A 9,170-nucleotide genomic window follows, 5' to 3' on the forward strand; every position below is an offset into this window, starting at 1 on the left:
GCTCATCCCAGTGAGGCCACAGGGACCCAGGGGCTGGGCAGCACCTGCAGCTTGATGACGCCCCCTGCACTGGAGCCCTCGGCCACTCCATTCCAGGGGGCTCGAAATTTGGTCTGGGATGGGAACAGAGGAAACACAAACACGTGGACAAATCTGGGGCCATCAGCAGAATGCCAAGGAGAAGGACTGAGGGTGGATCCTTGCTCATGCCCATCTTCCAAGGTGAGCTGGTAGCACTTCCATGTGGGGGCAGCTCCCATGCCTGGTCCCACAGGGTTGTGAAAACTCCCTGCTCTCCTACCACCCCAAATACCACATCCCCTACTCCACACCACTCCCCTTCCCCAAAAACACCAAAGCCTGCTGTGACACCCACCCTGCCTCCCCTGCAAACTCAGGACTTCAGCTTCCCCTCGCTGGTGAGTCCCTGGATTTTTGTGACCATCAGGAACCTTCCTTGGGATGTTTGGGACCATGGGGCACATGTGCAAGGTCCAAGCTCTGCAGAGAGCGTAGAGAGCTTGGAGAGGTCCTATAGCTTTGCTGTGACCCTCCAGGGAAAATTCAAGGTCTTTTGGAAGGCATGCCGTGCAATGGTGAGAGAGGGATGGGATGGGAATGGGAATGGCTGCGATGGGATGGATGGTATAGGGATGAGACAGGATATGACGGGATGAGATGGATGGAATGGGGCAGGATAGGATGGGATGGGATGGGATGGGATGGGATGGGATGGGATGGGATGGGATGGGATGGGAATGGAGATGGGATGGGAATGGAGATGGGACAGGATGGGATGGGGATGTTCTCCCACCACACCACCAAACCCTGATCCACAGTACACCCCAAGGCAGGAATACCAGTGAGATGGCTCCATCTGCATTGACCCCCAAGCTGCCAGCCCCTTCTGTGCTGGAGGGAACTCCCCTTCTCTCTCCTGGGGATGCAGCAGCCCCCACACTGCCGGGATCTGCGCGGCTCTGGGGTTCTGGGCTCCCTGCACAGGGAGAGAGGGATCCTGCCCTGACCCATGTTCCCATCACCCGCCCGCCCGGGTGCTCCACGCAGACAGAGGCAACGATTGTGATGTCCCAGTGAACAAGCTGTCGGGATGCATCAGCCTCAAAGAGCAGCCTTCAGAGCTGCCTTCTCGTCCCCTGCGCTGCCTGGGCAAGGAAAACGAAATCCAGCTCCGAGCACGCAAACACACGCGCACATACACACACCGCATCACCAGTGCCTGAGGTTTTCCAGCCTTTTAGCTAAAAATCCTTGCAAACCTTGCCCACGAGGAGGGGGAGGCAGCGAGCCCGGGGCGGGGGTTGGAGGGGAGGTGCTGCCCAGCTGGCAGAGGGGCAGCCCCACGGGCAGAGCCCCGTGACATGATGGAACCTGAGCACTGCAGAGCCGTCAGGAGCATGGGCAGAGATGAGCTGAGAAAAGCCATGAGCAGAGCTGACATCTGCCCCTGGGTGGGTACCTAATGAGCGGAGACACTGTCCATTTGTGGAGATGAGGAAAAGTTAAAAGATTTCCAAGCTGACACCTGGCAGCCTCCATCGGTGTTCCTGACCACACAGCAGGGCAAGGAGAACAGCGGTTGCCCCCCGGCGCTGCAGGTCTGGGTGAGCTCCATTGCCGTGGGGTTGACATCTCAGCAGCTCATCCACGCTGCCCAAATCTCCCCTGCTTGTGTTTTTCTGTCACCTTAAAAGAGAAACTGGTGCTTTATGGGAGCTGGGGTGGTGTGGTCTGGCAGGGTCCCATGCCACCCCATACTCCAGGAAAAGGCAGCAGCATGGCAGGGAGCACATTCCTGGGTCTAGCAGCATGCCAGACCTGCTCTAGGCTGGGATCTGGGCACGGGCAAAGGCTCCCTGTATCCTGTGGTCTCCACATCCCAGGAGCAGGATGGCACTCAGCAATGCCCAGCAGCCCCCCACGCTTCCACAAACCCAGTTCTGTCAGTGCCTATAAATCCAGCCTCCCTAAGCCCACTTGTCACAAGCTCTTCTGTAACTCACCTCCAGCCTCTTCCCTACCCACCACCTTCCACTGGTGACAAGACAGGAGCGATGGAGCAGGAGAAGGGAGAGCCCTGTATCACTCCAACCACCTCCCAGCTTTCTCCTCAGGAAAACCTGGGTCTAAAAGTACTTGTCAGCCAGCAAACAGCCCCATTCCCCCCAAAACCCACAGTGAAATGCTCTTCTCCCCACCTGCCTGCCTGCTTTCCTAAAGGCCAAGTGGATTTACAGAGAAAACACCTTTCTGCAAGTATCCTGGCTGAAAGGGGAGACCCTGGAGCATCCTCAAGGCTTTTCACCAGCCTAAAAAGCAGCTTAAAAAAACACTGACATTACTTCACATGGTTTTCACCACCTCCATCAGCGAACAGTCTAAGGTCTAAACCCCATTACAAGCATGACTTTCACCTTCCTGGCTCCAGAGATTTTTGCTCCTTTCCAACAAATATAGCCAGAAATGACCAAAAGAAGGGTGCAACCCTTTCCCTGGGATGCCTGGGAGTACAAACAGCAGCTGGGTTCAGGCTGCTCTTCCCTGGCACCCACTCACCTGCTGGGCTCGAGCAGATGGAGCAGCCACAAATCCCCCTGTAAGCCAGGGAAGGGACTAATCTTCTAGAGGACAAATCGGTTGGTGAGGGGGGGGAACCTCAACATTCCACCTTTTCCTCCCTCCTCTGGCAAATCCAGCAGCACGCAGCACACCCAGAGGGATCACAGCACTCCCCAGGGCAGAGGAGGCACCAGGAGTTTGGGTACCTGGTGGAGACCCAGTCTGGGGACAGGCAGACATTCAGGTCACAGTGAGCTAAGCCGTACATGCCCTGTGCAGACAGGGGCAGCAGCCGGCGTGTCTCTGCAGAAAACCACATCTGGTGAGCTCTTAAAACTTCCAAAATGCTCTCCAGCCATGACGGGCTGAGGCTTCTTCAAGACTGAGAGGTCCTTGGTGCGTGTGGAAAGCCAGAGGAGCAGCCACTGGGATGAGGTGGATTACCCACAGTGGAATCCCTGGTCCTTCCTCACTGTTGGAGGAGGATTACGTCCACTGGAGAGGGTTAGTCCAGGTTCACAGGATGAGATCCAGAGAGCCAAACACGCTCTCTCCAAAACACAGATATGCCCAGAAGGACTGGGAATGACAACGTGCCGATGCCAAAGCCCCACAGCAGATCCCCCCACAGACATCACCCACAGCCACGCCCACCCCATGTCCTTCAGAAAGGTGTTTCTGCCCCAAAGACCCCAAACCACAGGTCAGCCCAAGGACGCACAGCCTGGTCCCGCTACTGGGGCCATCCACAAGCGCCAACCCTCTCCAACTCATTCTCCTTCTGCTCCAGAGGCCACAGAAAGTAAGAAGGTCAGCAAATTTCGTGCCACCCTTCATTCTTCTGGGTTGTGTTCTTTTCTTTCTTGTGCTCCCTCTTCCCTTGCCTAAGGGCTGGAAAATTCCTCCTGTGTGCTTGCAAGGGACAAATGTCTCGCCAGATATTGTCGGCCCTGCTCAGAAAACTCCAAGACAGGAGCGCTGATGAGGACAGGCACGAGAGCTCTCAGAAACGCTTGGGAGGAGGAGGCTGCAGCCCAGGGAGAGGATGGACAAGGTACAGGCTGGGCTGTGCGCCATCTGGGTTTGGATTGCACCCTGCCCCTCAGATGGAGGATCAGGAATGGCCAGCAGAGCCTGGGGAAGCCCTGATGAGGTGTGATACCCATGAGTGCAGCACAGCACCAGTGCCACTGCACATCCAAAGGAATGGCCTGGAACAGAGGGTAAGCCATTGCTGTGTCCCTGGGGATCATGGCCACTCAAGCTATGCAGTCAAAATAGGCAATTTCAAGTCCCCCACAAATCCATCCCGTTGTTCTGGAGGGGAGATTTGGGGAAAATCACAAAATTTCCCTGAGGGAACCCCAGAAAAAACTGTTTTCCAGTTGGGGAAACTGAGTCACAGAGGAAACCACCATGGACAGGCTTGCCTGTCCCATGGAGCCACACAGTGCCAGGGAAGGGCTTCATTTCCCAGATACCCTGGGCTCATGTTGTCATGCCCTGCCTTCATGTTATCAGTCCAATAAAAGCCTTTAAATGGGAAATTGTTTCTACATTTTAAGGAAAGTTTAGAGGCACAGAGTGAGTGAGCATCTCTGGAGGTCTCTGGCCCAGCTCCCACACCGAGCAGGGTCACTCCAGAGATGGATTAGGCTGCCTGGTATGAAATTACTCCACCCTGAAACCTCAAAACTTTTTCCAAGCCCTCCATTTTCTGCCTGCACAAAAGGAGATGTTCCCTGGATGCCCTCAGCCACTGCCATTGCCCAAAGGTCTCATTTTTATCCTTTTCTGATCACACTGGACAGCAGGGACATCATCACCTGGATAAAAGGGGACCAATCCATGGTGGTGCCCACAGTGGTGACATCCCCATACCCACAGTTGTGACCCCATGCCCACAGCAGTGTCCAGCCTGGAATGGCCACCAGCCTGCGTGACCTGTGCCGGGGGGAACGTGCCACCATCACCCCAAGGGTCCCCTGGACAGCCCCAGGCCCGGGGTGGGGCTGTTCCTGCCCCCTCACCTCTGGAGCAGGCTGCAGGTGCAGCACAACCTGGAGGCACATCTGGAAGGGTGGTGCTGCAGCTGGATGGGCGGCTCCTTCCCTGCGGAATAAAGGGAGGAGAGTCAGTTATGGAGCAAAAGCATCCTCCAACCATGTGCCCCCCACAGGTCCCCATCGTGGGGATACCCACACAAGCGTCTGAACCCGTGCCAGAGATGTCACCACCACAGCTCTCTCAGGACAAGCAAGTCCTAGATGCAGCTTTCCCCAGCCCAGCTGAGCAGAGTCCTATAAGGCATGATCAGAGGACTCTGGGGCACTTGGATTTTCAGGAAATCATCACCTTGTACTGAGAAAGTAGGGACAAGAGGGTTTGCTCCTGGGTGGCAGGGATGCATGAGTCATCCTCCAGCCTGATGCCCTTGAAACAGAGCCAAAAAAGCTTTTATCCAAAGTAGCCAGCAATAGGATACCAGAGCTGGAGTTCCAGCATTAACCCTTTCCTGGCAGAAGCTGGCTGGCTGCCCTGCCATGCAGACCCTTTCTCCTCCTCTGCTCAGTGCTGGGTTTTCCCACTGTGTGCACCCACCAGGTGCCAACACTGCCCTGGCAAGGGCAGGGGGGGACATGCCGTGAGACCCCAGACCTGGGCTGCTACCAGACCAAATGGGGTTGGAAACACAGGCCCCTCAAGTGGGGAACATCATTTCTCTTCCACATGTCTCACCACAAAGCCTGCCCAGCAAACAGGACAATGTTTGGGGTCCACCAAAGTGAAAACACAACTCAAAAAAATAAAGTGGAAAATTTAAAGCTCTCTATTTCCATTGCTTTGAGGGGAAGGCTCTTGATCCCTGCAGTCCTGAGTCCTTGCTTCATTTAGGAACCCACCAACCATCCGTAGTTCTGATGGGATCCTCACTGTTTGGTGTGCCAAGACTTTATGAGCTTTCCCCAAATAGGGGGAACTAGCCTGCTGGAGAATCCCATATTTCCTCCCTGATGGAAAAGTGCCCCTTAGGGACAAGTGGGAATTTCTGTGTTAAAAGGAGGTTTTCCTCCCTGCAGGCAGGCAGAGAGGTGGCAGCACTCAGCTTTCCTACCAACCTGATGACAATGGACCTATTCCTGCAGTGTGGAAAGGTGGGAGCTTCAAACCATGACCGTGGCAGTGGGCACGAGCATCGCTGAGCTGGGACAGGGCAGGAAGATGGAGGGTGATGCGCCCAACTCCCAGGGCTGGGAGTGAAGGCTCCACCCAGGAGTGGCTGCTGCACTGCAGCCTTGCTGTACCGGGCCCCAAAACAAGCCCAGCCTCTCCTGGGGCTGTCAAAAAGAGAATGGAAAGGTGCTGGGGGTTACACTGGTACTAAGCTGGGCTGGGGCCTCCTGCCATGGCCCCATGGACCCAAGCACCACTCGACCCACTTCAGCAGTCTGGCAGTGCTTTGGTACCTGCAAGGACTAGCCCAGGGCATTTAAAGCAAGACAGAGATTTCCCTCTCGCATTCTCCCACAGGCCGCTACGCAAATGCTCCTTGAAAGCACGGATCAGGTCATAGAGATTTTGATGAGCTTGAGATTGCCCAGAGTTCTCCATCCCCAGTTTGCTTCCTTACAGTCTGCAGCGGGGGCTGCTGAGCATCCCCTCAATGCTGGGGGATCCCTGTGCCCCTGCCACCCCACCCAGAGCCACCAGGACCACCCGCTCCCTGGTACCGCATCCCTTGTGACGCACCGACGCTCTCGGCTCTCCCGAGGATGGGCAGCATGAACCGCCCAGGCCTGGAAAGCCTGGAACACCCAACCTGTGCCACAGCAGCAGTGGGCATTCCCCAACATCCCCAGCACCCAGATGGGGCCCCAAGCTGCCCCACCTGCCCTGCGTGCCTGCAGTGATTCCCGGGGAGCCACGCAGCACCCGCATGGCGTAGGGATCTCTGCAGCGCCTGCTGGAGCATGCTGCACTGGCTGGGCTGCTGCACAGAGCCCTCCCCAGAACGGGGGTCACCCAGGCCCCAGGAGCACCTGCTGAAAGGAGGTCAGCAAAAGACACAGCCCTGGGAGCCAGAGCTGAATAAACTGGCCCCTCCTGAGCCTGCTCCGTGGGATGAGAGGTGGTGGCTCCAGTGGGGAGCACAGGGCACCCACTGCTCCCTTGATGTCCCTCAAGGCACATGCTGAAGAACCAGCTCAGTGACACAGTGGGTGACAGCCCTGTCTGTGGCAGGGAGTTAAAATTAGATGGTCTCTAAGGTCCTTTCCAACCCAAATCATTCTGCGATTCTATGATGATTCTGACTTCGGAGGAAGGACAGAAAGTTCTGCCTGGGGAAATGGGTTCCCAAGAGATATCTACCCAAATACAGCAGAAGTTTTGAGGCCTGGGACCCTTTTTCTCCCCCCAGTGCTGATGCTAAGGCTGCATTTGCACCACTTGGTAATCTCCACACCTGGAGGACGGCTCATAAATGACCACCAGCCTGACACTCTTGAGACGCCACGGGTGCTGGCACCCAAAAACAGCAGCCACGGCTCAGAAAAGCACCGTGGGACCCCTTGGGATATTCCCAGCCAAAGTCATGAAGTATCCCCGCCGTCACCCATCCCTATGCACACTTCTCCCTGTGCTAGCGAGTGGGGGTGGAATTGGAAAGCCGTTCCCTTTGGGGATCCCCACTTATCCCCACGCGAGGATAGCACTTTCGGATTGTTTCAGCAGAGCCCGGGAGCCTCCCAGGGATGGGAGCCAGGGACCGCAAACTCCCAGCAGCCGGGAAGGCGGCAGCACACGCGGGCACCTCTTGGGGACGGGGGGGGACACGGGGACAGGGTCGGTGGGCGGACGCCCTCAGCTCCCCGGAGCGATGGGGAGCGCCGGGAGCCGCCCAGCCCCGGTGCTGCCGCCCCCACACGCATCGGCGGCCCCGCACCGGGAGCCTCCTTCCCCGCTCCGGGTCCCGGCCCCCCAGGCCCAGAACGCGCCCCTCAGAGAAGGCAAAGTCCTACCTGTGTCCGGACGGACGGACGGACGGACGAAGCGAGGGACGGCTGGGGCAGGGCGGGGAGCGGCGGGGCTGACCCAGGGGCGGCGGCAGCCGGAGCCGAGCGGGAGCGCCCAGCCCTGCCCGGCCCCCCGACTTCCTGCCCCTGCCCCGGCCCTTCCCGTCCCAGAGCTAGTCCCTGCCCCTGTTGCCGTCTCTAAACCTGCTCCTCCCCTGCCCCAACTCCTCCTCTAGCCCCTGCTCCTGCCCTAGCCCCTCCACTGCCCTCTCCCTAATTCAGCCCCTGCCGCAGCCCCTGTACCTGCTCCTCCCCTGCCCCTACTACTGCTCTTCCCCCTACTCAGTCTCTGCTCCTGCCCCCGCCCCGTCATTGCCCTCTCGCTAATACAGCCCCTGCCCCTGCTCCTGCCCCTAAACCGGCTCCTCCTGTCCTAGCTCCTGCTTTCCACCCTACTCAGTCCCTACTCCTTCCCCCGCCCTTCACTGTCCTCGCCCTACTGCAGCCCCTGTTCCTGTCGCTAAAGCAGCTCTGCCCCTACCCAGTCCCTGCCGCTGCCCTGTGGCGCTGGGGGCAGTCCCCGGTGACACCGCTCACGGTGACTCTGCCCCAGGGTGGCTCTGCCCCAGGATGCTGGCATTTCCCTGGTGCCCAACACCGCCCCGGACCCACACCCTGCGGAGCTCCTGCACCCGGAGCCGGCTGCGTGTACGGGAGGAAGCCAACCCTGCCTCCATCCTGGCCACCAGCGAGCGACAGACAGGTCCCACCTGCCCGCGGGAGGGACAGCGTGCACACAGGGAGCTGACAGACACGTCTGCTGTGGTCTGGCCACCCTCCCCAGGACCAGCTGGGGGGCTCAATTGGGCTGGGAGCCTCTGGGTTGGAATATCCAGGGCTGCCTGGACCTTACAGGCTGACTTGAGTGTGTGTGTGTGTGTGTGTGTGTGTGTGAGAGAGAGAGAGAGACAGTCCCCCAGTCCCCGGACGTCTGGGATCCTGCTGCCGCACTTCCAGGCGGGAAGACATAAATATTTCAGCGGAATAGCCGAGCCCTGTCAGCTTGCATTTGCTTCTGGCAGGGTGAGCGCTGGGAAAGGGGGAGGAAAGGCGGGGAGAGAGGATGCCCTCGGAAGATGCACTCTGAAGATGCATCATCTCCCGGGAGATGGGGCACTAGCTCCGAGGCGCGATTCCCCGCGGGCTCCACCTCCTCTAGGGATGCTCTTCCCTCCAGAAGAAGTGCACGGCTATGCTTCAGTCCCTCCAGGTCCTGAAGGTCGGACTCACCCCATAAGCAACTCTCGGGGGTCGCTGCCAGGCTGGGTGAGGGGACGTGAAGTTTCGGAAGCTCTGCTTGGAGCACAGCGGGGAACTGTTCGGGACCCTCTGGGATACGGTACAACTGCGTAGACTGGAACAAATCCACCCCCAGGAAACAAACGGGCTGCAGAAATAAATCCAAGCAGCCATGGGTGTCATAAATCAGCGGAGGCAGCCAAGGCGGGGGCAGCGTCCCCCAGGGCCCGCAGCCCAGCGGCCACGGCAGATGGGCAAGGAGCGGAGCCCGGCTGA

Source organism: Ammospiza caudacuta, chromosome 8 (genome assembly GCF_027887145.1).
Source record: "Ammospiza caudacuta isolate bAmmCau1 chromosome 8, bAmmCau1.pri, whole genome shotgun sequence".
Classification (NCBI taxonomy): Eukaryota; Metazoa; Chordata; class Aves; order Passeriformes; family Passerellidae; genus Ammospiza; species Ammospiza caudacuta.